The 12,696-nt window shown below is 42.6% G+C and overlaps 2 long non-coding RNA genes across 2 annotated transcripts; both read right to left on the minus strand.

The window, feature by feature from the left end:
* Positions 1-3,098: 3,098 nt before the first annotated feature.
* LOC309491153 lies at positions 3,099-5,338 on the minus strand. The gene is made up of 2 exons (XR_014202944.1): positions 4,079-5,338; positions 3,099-3,572 (listed from the first exon to the last, which is right to left on the minus strand). It is a non-coding gene; the product is annotated as an uncharacterized lncRNA (long non-coding RNA).
* An 845-nt stretch (positions 5,339-6,183) lies between these two features.
* LOC309491178 lies at positions 6,184-7,474 on the minus strand. Its single transcript, XR_014202958.1, has 3 exons — positions 6,697-7,474; positions 6,427-6,454; positions 6,184-6,270 (listed from the first exon to the last, which is right to left on the minus strand). It is a non-coding gene; the product is annotated as an uncharacterized lncRNA (long non-coding RNA).
* Positions 7,475-12,696: the final 5,222 nt, after the last annotated feature.

Consider the following 12,696-nt stretch of genomic DNA (forward strand, 5'->3'; position numbering starts at 1 on the left):
CCATTCTCACTCCCAAGGCGTCAAAACCTGAAGCATGGTCAAGCGCCCCGGCGTCACTCTATGGACGAATTCGGAATTGTATGGTAAATTAACTTAATTATAACCATCTTGTTTCGGGTGAGGAAGGAATATCTGGTGCCCAAAGACAGAAAGCTGTGCAAGTCCATTGGTATGTCTTGTATTGAAACAATGCTGTAATATGTAGTAATAATAATAATAATAATAATAATAATATGTTTATTTTCTATAGCGCCTTTCAAGAACCCAAGGTCGCTTCACAATGCAGTACAAATAGCAAACAAACAGCAAGCAAACAGATGCAAAGGCCATCTGCTTATAACAGACAAACAGATGGAAACAAGCATACACTAATTGACATAAATCAAAGAAAAACATATTGTACTATTTATCAAAATATACAATTACGTCAAAGTATGTAGCAAATAGAGCTGAGAAAGTGGAGAACAGAGAAAACAGAGTTGAGGATACTTATTTATTGGGCAAGCTTGAAGATATGACCCACTGAGCAAGCGACGTCTGTGGACGTACAAAACAGGTTGATATCAAGTCCGCCCGTCCAGGCCATGATCTAAACGTCCATTGACAGCCAGAATTAGTCGATTAATGACACTGAGAAATTATGTCCAATCTGGCCATAATCTAAACGTCCACTGACAGCCAGAACTAGTTCAGAAAAGACGTTCATAGTGGCTATAATCTGGACGTCCATTGACATCCAGAAACAGTCCATAAATGACGTGAATAAACATGTCCAATCCGGCCATAATCTAAACGTCCACTGACAGCCAGAACTAGTTCAGAAAAGACGTTCATTCTGACTATAATCTGGACGTCCGTTGACATCCAGAAACAGTCCATAAATGACGTGAATAAAGATGTCCAATCCGGCCATAATCTAAATGTCCACAGACAGCCAGAACTAGTTCAGAAAAGACGTTCATTCTGACTATAATCTGGACGTCCGTTGACATCCAGAAACAGTCAATGACTGACAGCCATAACTAGTTCAGAACAAAATGACAAACAATATCTGTAAATTAATTAACTGACTGTTACGGACTATATCATTAACTGTTAAATTGATCTTGCTGGTTAGACACCAACAGGGTTCATGATGCACACATGGCACTTTTAAGTCCTCCTGGGAAGTTTGTATTCATGAGGTTTTTTATTTGTTTTGTTTTTATGTTTTAAATGAATTTATGAAGCCACTGTAAAATGTATCATTACATGTTATATTGTTATACTATATAATACTGTACTATAAGCCCTAAACGGCTTAGCTCCAGTCTATTTAACGGATCTTCTATCGCACTATAATCCATCGCGCTCTTTAAGATCACTAAATTCAAGGCTTTTGGTCATACCTAGGATACCCATACAGAAATGTAATATATGTCAATATATGTAAATTACATATATAATGTTAGTGCCCATGTATGTCTGCTGCATATATGAGAATATATGCAAAATTCATATATGTAAAACACATATACATATATGAAACATATATTTCAAAATATAGCAAAAATGGCCGTTTTCATGTAAGTGCCATATATTTTCCCGTATATGCACATAAATGTGAAATATATGTAAGGCGCATATATGTATACATGCATATATGACGTATATATGTATACATGCATATATGTACTTATTTCTATCTATCATCCGTCCCGCCTGTGCGGGACGGATGAAACATAGTTTAAATGGCAACTATTCATCTAATGCTTATTTTTGTGAACAATACCTGACAAGTAACTTATGTACATATTTTTACAAACATATTTTGTCATTTATTTTCATTTAAAGGTTCATATTAACCATTTTTGTTCTGTCGCCCAATAAACAATAAGCGATAAGCCTATGCGCATTTTGTAATCTTTCTAATAGGCTATTTTGACGAAGACAGACAAATCCGTTTACAATTAATTTTCTTACATTTCTTCCTTGAGTCATATTGAGTGTTTGCTAGTTGAATAGCCTGTTATTATGAAGAAAACGAGGTCAACCAGACGACGATAAATGAAATTTATTGAATATTTAAGATTGGACAATTGATGATTATTACAGAGATAGCATGTGTTGCGTAATTGAAAATTAATTTGCATTAAAAGAAACACAAGTCTAGAAACAGTATATGAATCTATGAACAGTATAGGCTATGACCAGGTTTAACGGGCAGGATGCGCGGGCGGGACGGTTGAAACACTGTTTCAACCGTCCCGACAGCGCCTCCTGTCATTTAAACCTCTTTTGCTCTTAAACTAAAAAACTCTGATATTGCACACTTAAGGGTGTGTTGCAGTACTAATACACCTGCCGTATTATCATTACAATGGCACATGAAACAATAAATCCAACTTGTCAGTCAAAACAAAGTACCACACGAAAGAATTCACTCACCGCACTCAAAAACAGCTTTGCGGCTTTAACTCCAAAACGACACGACGTAAAGAAGAAATGTTTTCGCGGGTATGTTAGGCATTACGTGCTGTACGTGCTGACGAAATTTGACGTACATGACGTGAGTGGTTTTCAAGGAAATCTCAGTGTTTCATCCGTCCCGCGTTTCAATCGTCCCGGCTCTCCCCTACATACTTTCACATATGTTAGGGATACAAATCTTATATCTCAATGCCTTGAAATTAAATGCCTATAGTTGGAGATTTTGTCTATTGTGTAAATACCAAATATAGTATTTTAATACAATAATGCAGTGTTTTCTGTCATTTTTGACAAATACATCCACAAAGTACCATAACTATATGCCACAGCTTTAAAAATGCATCAGTATCACATGCATGTACACTGTAAAACTTTTCACTGTAAATTTACAGTAAAATACTGGCAGCTGGGTTGCCATCCACATACTGTATTTTTACAACACTACTACAGTAAACAGCATTTACAGTACTCCACTGTAATTACCAATTATACCACATTTTACATTATTAAACTTGTCGACAGCAATAAATTGTATTTTTACAGGGAATACTGCTTTTATTATTACATAATTAAAATATTATACTTTAAGGTTTCATAAGAGTAGTCACACTAGGAAAAAGAAAACAACATTTTCTGGGTTTTAAAACATTTATTTAGTTAAAATGCCATCTGTGAACATGTTGGCTGAATTACTTTTTAAACATAAAATGCAATTTTAACACTTAACAACAAACAGGTAACAGTTAGCACTTAATTAAAGGAATAGTTCACCCAAAAATTTTAATTAGCACATGATTTACTCACCCTCAAGTCATCCTAGGTCTATATGACATTCTGCTTTCAGACGAATACAATCAGAGTTCTATTAATAAATGTCCTGGCTCTTCCAAGCTTTATAACGACAGTGAAATGCTGTTTCTTTTTTGAAGTCCATAAAAGTGCAAACGAAATCCCATTCAAAGTCTGCAAGTTTTCACAGAAGTGAGGACACCTGTAGGCTTACAGTGGTGGTCTTGTTTTGCACAACTTGGCCAGTTTTCTTTGAAGTTACTTGTCCTTTCTTTGTTTTTGATCCACGTTCAGGATTGATGTCAAGAAAGCGTCTAAAAGGCAACAATTAAATATTATTAACTGAGTGTATATATTTTGACAAAGAGAGACAGCACAAAAGCTGTCTAAAACTGAACAACATGAAAAAAAAAAATGCAATGTTGGATATTGTGATCAATAACTGATATTTTTTCTGCCCTGGTAAAATACATCAACTCAATGTGTCTGTTTACATGCAACACTGTCAACTAACTACATTTTTGGAAGTGGGGTTGCCAGATTTAAAGTTTTATTCTACAACTTTTGTCTACTCATCACCCAGCTCATTAACAATATCATCCCCTCATCAGGTCCATCAGAGTATCAGTGGAAAGGCAGTCTTTAGACTCTCCGTTTATATAGAGCACACACTGCCAGAATCCAGCCCAAACCTTTGTGACAGAAATAATTTAACTTAATTGCAAGCCTTGCAATGTTTATTGCATATATGACAACATGATTTACCAGACTAAAATGCATGTTTGCACCCAAAAATTTAAATTCTGTCATTATTACTCACCCTCAAGACTTTTGTTCATCTTCGGGACACAAATGAAGATATTTTTGATGAAATCCGATAGTTTTGTCCTTCCATTGATAACAATATCATTGCAACTGTCAAAGCCCAGAAAAGTGGTAAAAATATATATAGCTACAGTGGTTCAACCTAAATATTATGAAGCAGGGTTTCTGCACATTTTTTAAAGTCAAATTTAAGGCTTTTTAAGACCCGAAGAAATCAAAATGAATACCATGCATTAGGGGTGCGCAATATTGACAAAATATGTCTCGATTGATATTTTCAAAGTTTTCTTGATAATAATTAGATAACATTTTACTGATTGTGTTTCTGTGCTTGGTGCCATGGCTTGTTTAGGCCTGTTGACAGCTGACTGACAAAGATATTCATATTTTTCATATTCTATGCAGTGGTCAGTTTACAGCAGTGACAGAAATTAAAAAAAATTATTAAGGGGTAATATTTGCCACCTTAAATTGATTTCAAGGGGCATTTTCACCTATATATGGACATTTGTAGATGTTTCAACAAGATATCTTTCACATCTACTGCAGTCAGATTCACCCGTGTTCACGCTGAAGGAATCACTCACATGGCTGGGCACTTGTATGACACATCAAGGATATTAAGAGGCTAAAAGCAGGTTTAAACATTGCCCCATTGAAGTCAACAGGGTGCAAATTTTAAAAAGAGGATAACACGGTGTAGGCAACACCAATTTTTGTCGTTGTTCTCTGTATTGACAGCACTCCAAATTTACAAAAAAATGAGCTCAATGTTAAAATTGACCGGAGTTCTCCTTTAAGGTTGCACTAGTTACATGGATTATTTAAACAATGTTTTTACTAGCTTTCTGGGCCTTAAAAGTTGCAAAGACGTTGCTGTCTATGGGTGGTTCAGAAACCTCTCAGATTTCATCAAAAATATCTTAATTTGTGTTCTGAAGATGAACGAAGGTCTTACAGGTTTGGAATGACATGAGGGTGAGTAATTAATGACAGAATTTTCACTAATCCTTCAACTGAAAACAACTTGCACTGACATATCTTAAAATATATGACTGCCACTGTTTTATCTCAAGATGCACACCAGTAATGTTTTTTTTTTTTTATGATACATTATTATAAAAGCTGCTTAAATACCCTAATTTTATTAAGGCCTAGACCTGGCTTAAGCTAAGCCCTGTATGGAAACCAGGGCCATATTGTTCATACCAGTAGTCAACATAATAAATACTGTCAAGTCAAGGTTAGTGACACAATTCAGTCTAATATATATATATATATATATATATATATATATATATATATATATATATGAATGGCAAATATATATATATATATATATATATATATATATATATATATATATATGAATGGCAAATATGCCAATGACTAATCTCTGAACAAACTCAAGGTGCTGCCTCTTCCTGGTACTGCAAGCTGAACTCATAGGAGGAGGCAAACAGCGCTGCCAGGCCAGTGATGAAGAGGCTGTGATCCTTCACACACACCTTGACCTTCCAAACTTAATATCCAGCACTGGTTGCTTAGAGATTGACCTGTAATGGAATAAAAAAAATAATAAAAAAAATATTAATAATTAAAATAACTACTGTGGGTTCCACTGTGGTTCGATGTAGTTGTCTATTCATAGTTCTATGAATTACATTTTTCAACTAAAAATTTAAATTGGTTAGAATGCTAAAATGCACTGGCATATAATTATGTTTGTTTTAAGCATAAACTCACTTAATTTTGACTTATTCTTTCAGAACACAAGACAATTTTTACGTGTCTATTAAATGCTTCTTCATGTAAGAATTGTAGATATCTGGACTGGAAACAAAATAAAAACACTAATTAAGAAAAACATATTTTGCAGTGGGGTGAGTAAATGATGGCTTTTCATTTTAGGTTTCATCTACCCCTTTAATGTTTACATACCAGGAAATAAGTCGTGGACTTTCTGGCAAATGTAGATTGCTGGACATCAGCGACGCAAATTCCTGAAACAATTTTTAAAAAGGACAGTACAACCTTGATCAACAGAACCAAAACATAAAACATATTACAAATTAATGAGATTTGCTTAATAATCTCTACTTATCTGCTTGAAGGATAACACCGTCTAACTTCTTTGAATTAGGGAGTAGTTGTAGGACCATGGGATGGCAATCAGGATTAGGCCCACTACATTTGAAAACAGCATTAGGAACATGGATTTTCATGTGCTAGCAAAATTCTAACAACGATTCAAAAGCACGATCACAGACCTGACAGAATTTGACAGCATTTTTTTTTTTTACCACATAGACTATAACTGTAACACTACTTAAAAGCACTTACATTAACAATGGCCATCAGATTACAAAGCCTAAAACGAAAAAAATATATATCAAATGCACGTCATGCAAATAGCATGGTAAAGGTTGCCTATTATATGAAATGTCGAAGTTAACGTTACTTGGTAAACAGGTGAACAGAGTCAGTGAATTGCTTGCGCGGCCACGGTAGTAAACCGCGTTCGCAAAATCAAACCAAATAACGTTACGTGAAAACAATGTAGAAATGCGAACGCAAAATTTTTAAAAAAAAATAACTTATATATTTGCTTACCGTATCACTCAGTTGAACAATTCTCCATCTTCTCAAACTCTAAATCCCACTTATCGTCACGCGCAGATTATTCAATGACAAATTCTTCCATCCGTCTTCAGGTAGCTGCTACCTTTAACGTCGTCCATTTTCTGCTGCGTCACAGGCAACTAATGTTTGAAACACGAACCGAACCGAACCGAACCTCAAAAAAGCTTTAAAATTGCTCACAGATTCGCAGACATTGTTTATCAGGAATGATTATTTGTTCCGTTGAATCCCGCTGACAAAACAAGTTTGCCTGTTGTAGCTGCCTAACGTTACTGTCTGCTCGCATGACGCGTCACATTTGAACTGAATTGAGCGCGAAAGAAATCAATCCAACAATGCAAGGCCTTTTCAGTCAGTATGATGGTATGATCCTATATAACGAATTTATCAGGACGAAAACAGAAATGTGCTGTATATTTACAGCTGTTCTGTAAAAGATACAGCTTAATACTGTATTATGGAAATACAGTACAATTCTGTAAGAAATTCGTTGTAAATTTACAGTAAAGGGTTACAGTGTATGTTTACATACATTTATTAAATATGTGGAAAACAAATATGTATGTCACATATTTATAATTAATGTTGTCCATATATGCGAGAAACCAATACTGTAATATATGCAGATATATGGTATCATATATGGATGAACTCAAATATTTTCTTCACATGTTTGGACACATAAATGTTCATATATGTTGCAGTCATATAATGTGTTCTCAGATAAGTCAAATATATGTATAGATATATGTTGCAGTCATATATTGTGTTCTCAGATAAGTCAAATATATGTATAGATATATGTTGCAGTCATATAATGTGTTCTCAGATAAGTCAAATATATGTATAGATATGTTGCAGGCATATATTGTGTTCTCAGATAAGTCAAATATATGTATAGATATGTTGCAGGCATATATTGTGTTCTCAGATAAGTCAAATATATGTATAGATATATGTTGCAGGCATATATTGTGTTCTCAGATAAGTCAAATATATGTATAGATATATGTCATGCTATTTAAAATATAAGTACATGGCCATATATTACATTTTTGTATGGGTATCCAGAACCACCAAAGGAGGGAGAGCATTTTCACATTTAGCTCCAAAACTCTGGAATAGTCTTCCTGATAATGTTCGTTGCTCAGACTCGCTCTCCCAGTTTAAAACTAGATTAAAGTCGCATCTCTTCAGCCAGGCATTCATATAATATTTTTAATCTTACAGTTCAAACTACAATCCGGCCTCTAGCTCATTATGCCAGAGGAGAACTGGCCCCCGACTGAGCCTGGGTTCTCCCAAGGTTTTTTTTTCTCCATTGGGTCACCTGATGGAGTTTTAGGACACCATTAGGTCACTTGATGGAGTTTTAGGACACCATTAGGTCACCTGATGGAGTTCCCTTTCGTTGTCACTCCGAGTTACGTCGGATGACGACGAATGGGGTTTCGCTTAGAAAGCCTGTCATCTTCGAGTATATAAAACGAGCCAATGGCAATGAAATGCCATGGGTCTGCGGAATTTGCATAGCGTAAGTCCGCCCCACCCTGGGGGTATATAAGGAAGTACGCTGGCAACATGCAGATATGTTTTCGCTTCGGAGCCAAGAGTTTTCTTCACTCCTACAAGCTATTCTGTATCATCTTCACTCTACGAGACGAGCGGCTCTTCAGTGTGTTGGTGTGACGGCGTGTTCCAGCGAGATCGCATTGCCTGCTGCTGATCTGTGCAGTGATCTGCCGACAGTGTGTGTGTTTCTCCCTGGGCGCTTCAGCACTCTGCTGAGCTTTTCCTCTCTCTAAAAGAGCTGCACGCGGCACGTCTTTTTCAAGACGGCTCGCCCGTGTATTTACTGGATGTGGGCGCGTGATTCATCTGCCTAACGGTCACGAGCGCTGTTTCGCGTGTTGGGCTGATTCACGCTCGGCAGCGCTCGTGGGTGAGTCACGTTTTCTCTGCGGGAACGTGACCATCGCGATGTTTATAGATCGAGACTCAATGATCCCCGTGTGGGTAGAGTCCCCTCTGCCACACCCCAATCTATCTCTTCCTCGAGAGGGGATACTTTGGCTGGTGGCCAGGGTGATCTGAGGGTTACAGTGTGGCATAATACCGACGAGCATTCCTCGGGCCACGCCCCCCTCCACATCGCAAACCGTGGGGCTTCCGTGTGTACCTGGTTCTTCTTAGGGACCCAGTGTTTTCATTCGGGGCTCCAGCAGGTGGTGTCATGTCACTCACAGCATCACAAGGCGGGCTTGATTCCTCTGGAAATGAGGATTCGACTGCGTTGCCTCCCTCTGGAGTGTCAGCGTTAGTCGAGTCAGATCCAGAGCTGATGGCCATGCTTTCCCGGGCAGCTGAAAGCATCGGCTGGAGTGGCGCCGCCCTCCCCCTGAGCGCTGTAGGCTTCCCGGATGTGCATCAGGACGCTTCCGGCCCGCGGGAGTCCACGTGACTTTTCGCGGCCCGCGGGCGTCCTCCGCCTTCGCTGCACTCGATCGCGTGGCGATCATGGGCTGTATGTTCTCTGTCACTATCGTGGCACAGGCATGCAGTGCTGTGTGTCGCCTTCGCCTTCGAGGCAGTGCTGACTCGGGAGTTCTGTCGGAACCGGCCGCAATGGAACGCTAGTCCTTCCCTGGCCAACACTGACAGAACGCGGAAACTCGACCACGCCCCCTTGCTGGGACGCTATGCCTCCCATGCCCGGCTTGGTCGTTCCGCCGCGCACACTACTGACCTCGCTCTTGGGCGACATCGGTACCTGCGTGATCCTGGGTCAGGTGGTGTCCACTAGAGTGGTCCAGACATGGGCTCAGCCAGGTTGATGTGAGGGGGTCTGAGAATTCATTTTCTCAGCTCCCTCATGTCCCAGGCTGGGCTCCTCGGCGGTGTGGTTGAGGACTGTACCCTACAGTTTTTGACCCCCCCCCAGAAGCAGACTGAGGCCTTCTGCACCGACGGTCATCCGTCCGTGCGGTCTCCTTAGTCTGCTTCCCGCCGAGGCCACCTCCATGCGGCTCCTCCCCTCGGGCCTTCACTGGCCCTGAGCAGGAGGAGGTCGCAGGAGGGCGGCGCTGCCCGAAGAAAACCGGTGGGATACGACCAATCCTGGACCTGCGCGTCTTGAACCGAGGATGCCGTTCAAGATGCTCACGGCCAAACGCATTTTCGAATGCGTGCGGCCGCAGGATTGGTTTGCAGCGATCGACCTGAAGGACGCCTACTTCCATGTCTCCATTCTTCCTCGACACAGACCGTTCTTTCGGTTTGCTTTCGAGGGGCAGGCATACCAGTACGCGGTTCTCCCTTTCGGGCTAGCCTTGTCTCCTTGCGTCTTTACGAAGGTCGTCGAGGCAGCCCTTGTTCCCTTTCGGGAACACGGGGTTCGCATCCTGAACTATCTCTACGACTGGCTGATCCTAGCTCACTCTCGAGACCAGGTTTGCGAACACAGGGACCTAGTGCTCCGGCACCTAGCTCGTCTGGGCCTTCGGGTCAACTGGGAGAAGAGCAAACTCTGCCCCGTGCAGAGGATCTCTTTTCTCGGTATGGATATCGACTCGGTCGCCATGTGCGCGCAGCTTACGAGCGAGCGCGCGCAGTCACTGCTGGCTTGCCTTCGTCAATTCGAGGGCAAGAGTGCGGTCCCACTGAAACTCTTTCAGAGGCTCCTGGGGCATATGGCATCCGCAGCCGCAGTAACGCCGCTCGGATTGCTTCATATGAGACCGCTTCAGCTTTGGCTTCGCGATCGAGTCCCGAGGTGGGCATGGCAACACGGCACGCTCCGAGTCCCAGTGACTCCGGCCTGCCGTCAGACTTTCACCCCGTGGTCGAACCTCAGTTTTCTACGGGCCGGAGTGCCCTTAGAACGAGCTTCCAGGCATGTTGTTGTATCAACGGATGCCTCCACCACGGGCTGGGGCGCCATGTGCAATGGACATGCTGCCGCGGGCTCCTGGACAGGTCCCCAACGCCTTTGGCATGTCAATTGCCTCGAGTTGCTGGCTGTACGCCTTGCCCTGCACCGCTTCCGGGCGTTGCTCAGGGGTCAACACGTACTAGTCCGATCAGACAATACTGCCACAGTAGCGTACATCAACCGTCAAGGTGGTCTACGCTCCCGCCGTATGTCGCAACTCGCCCGCCACCTCCTCATATGGAGTCAGAAGCATCTGAGGTCGCTTCGAGCCATTTATATACTGGGAGAGCTGAACCGTGCGGCCGACGAGCTGTCTCGGCTTCGGCCTCTCGCTGGAGAATGGAGACTCCATCCCCAGACGGTCCAGCTGATTTGGGATCAGTTCGGGGACGCTCAGATAGATCTGTTTGCCTCCCACGACTCGTCCCATTGCGACCTGTTTTATTCCCTGACCGAGGGCACGCTCGGCACGGATGCACTGGCGCACAGCTGGCCGCGGGGCCTACGCAAGTATGCGTTTCCCCCAGTGAGCCTTCTTGCGCAGACTTTGCGCAAGATCAGGGAGGACGAGGAGCAGGTGATATTGGTTGCCCCGTATTGGCCCAACCGCACCTGGTTCCCAGAACTAGTACTCCTCGCGACAGCACCTCCCTGGCCTATTCCTCTGAGGAAGGACCTGCTTTCTCAGGGACGGGGCACCCTGTGGCACCCTCATCCCGATCTTTGGAACCTCCACGTGAGGCTCCTGGACGGGACGAGGTAGTTTTGAGTACCCTACCACCAGCGGTGGTGGCTACCATCACTTCCGCTAGAGCATTGTCCACGAGACATGCCTATTCGTTGAAGTGGAACCTCTTCGTCAACTGGTGTTCTTCTAAACATCAAGAACCCACGAAATGCCCGATCAGTGTCGTGCTTTCCTTCCTGCAGAAGGGTTGGAGCGAAGGCTGTCTCCCTCCACCCTGAAAGTGTATGTTGCCGCCATTGCCGCACATCACAACGCAGTCGAAGGTAAGTCCGTTGGAAAGCACGACCTGATCATCAGGTTCCTGAGAGGAGCGAGGAGACTGAATCCTCCTCGCCCTCCTCTCGTTCCCTCTTGGGACCTCTCAGTGGTTTTAACTGCCCTGCAGAGTGCTCCCTTCGAGCCTCTGCAATCAGTGGAGCTTAAGTTCCTGTCGATGAAGACAGCGCTCCTGGTTGCATTGGCCTCCATCAAGAGGGTAGGGGACCTGCAGGCATTCTCGGTTGACGAAGCGTGCCTGGAGTTCGGGCCGGCTAACTCTCACGTGATCCTGAGACCCCGGCCTGGATATGTGCCCAAGGTTCCCACCACACCCTTTCGAGACCAGGTGGTGAACCTGCAAGCGCTGCCTTTGGAGGAGGCAGACCCAGCCTTGGCACTGCTCTGTCCAGTACGCGCCCTTCGTGCTTACGTAGACAGAACGCAGTGTTTCAGGACCTCTGACCAGCTCTTTGTCTGTCATGGTGGGAAGCTGAAGGGAAAGGCTCTCTCCAAGCAAAGGTTGTCTCACTGGATAGTGGACGCCATTGCTTTGGCTTACCAGCAGCAAGGTCGACCATGCCCCCTTGGTGTGACGGCCCACTCCACCCGGAGTGTGGCATCCTCTTGGGCTCTAGCGCATGGCGCCTCGCTAACAGACATCTGCAGAGCTGCAGGCTGGGCGACACCTAACACATTCGCGAGATTCTACAATCTCCGAGTGTGAATACTAATACTGTGAAGCTGCTTTGATACAATCTGTATTGTGAAAAGCGCTATACAAATAAACTTGACTTGACTTGACTTGACTGTCATATTTTGTGCAGGCATTAGCTTACTTCATCGTAAATAGAAAAGCCTGACAATGTAACTGCTAAATACCAAAGTATTGTGGTATTACATGTTTCTGACTGACACACTCATAACTCTTAAAGATCGGGCTTAAAGAAAATCCCAAGCTTCCTACTCATATTTTCATCATTGTGGCGGCGTTCATGTGTGTTCAATTTGTAAATACGATCTTTATGATACAGGT

Source organism: Leuciscus leuciscus (genome assembly GCF_965113295.1).
Source record: "Leuciscus leuciscus genome assembly, chromosome: 25".
Classification (NCBI taxonomy): domain Eukaryota; kingdom Metazoa; phylum Chordata; class Actinopteri; order Cypriniformes; family Leuciscidae; genus Leuciscus; species Leuciscus leuciscus.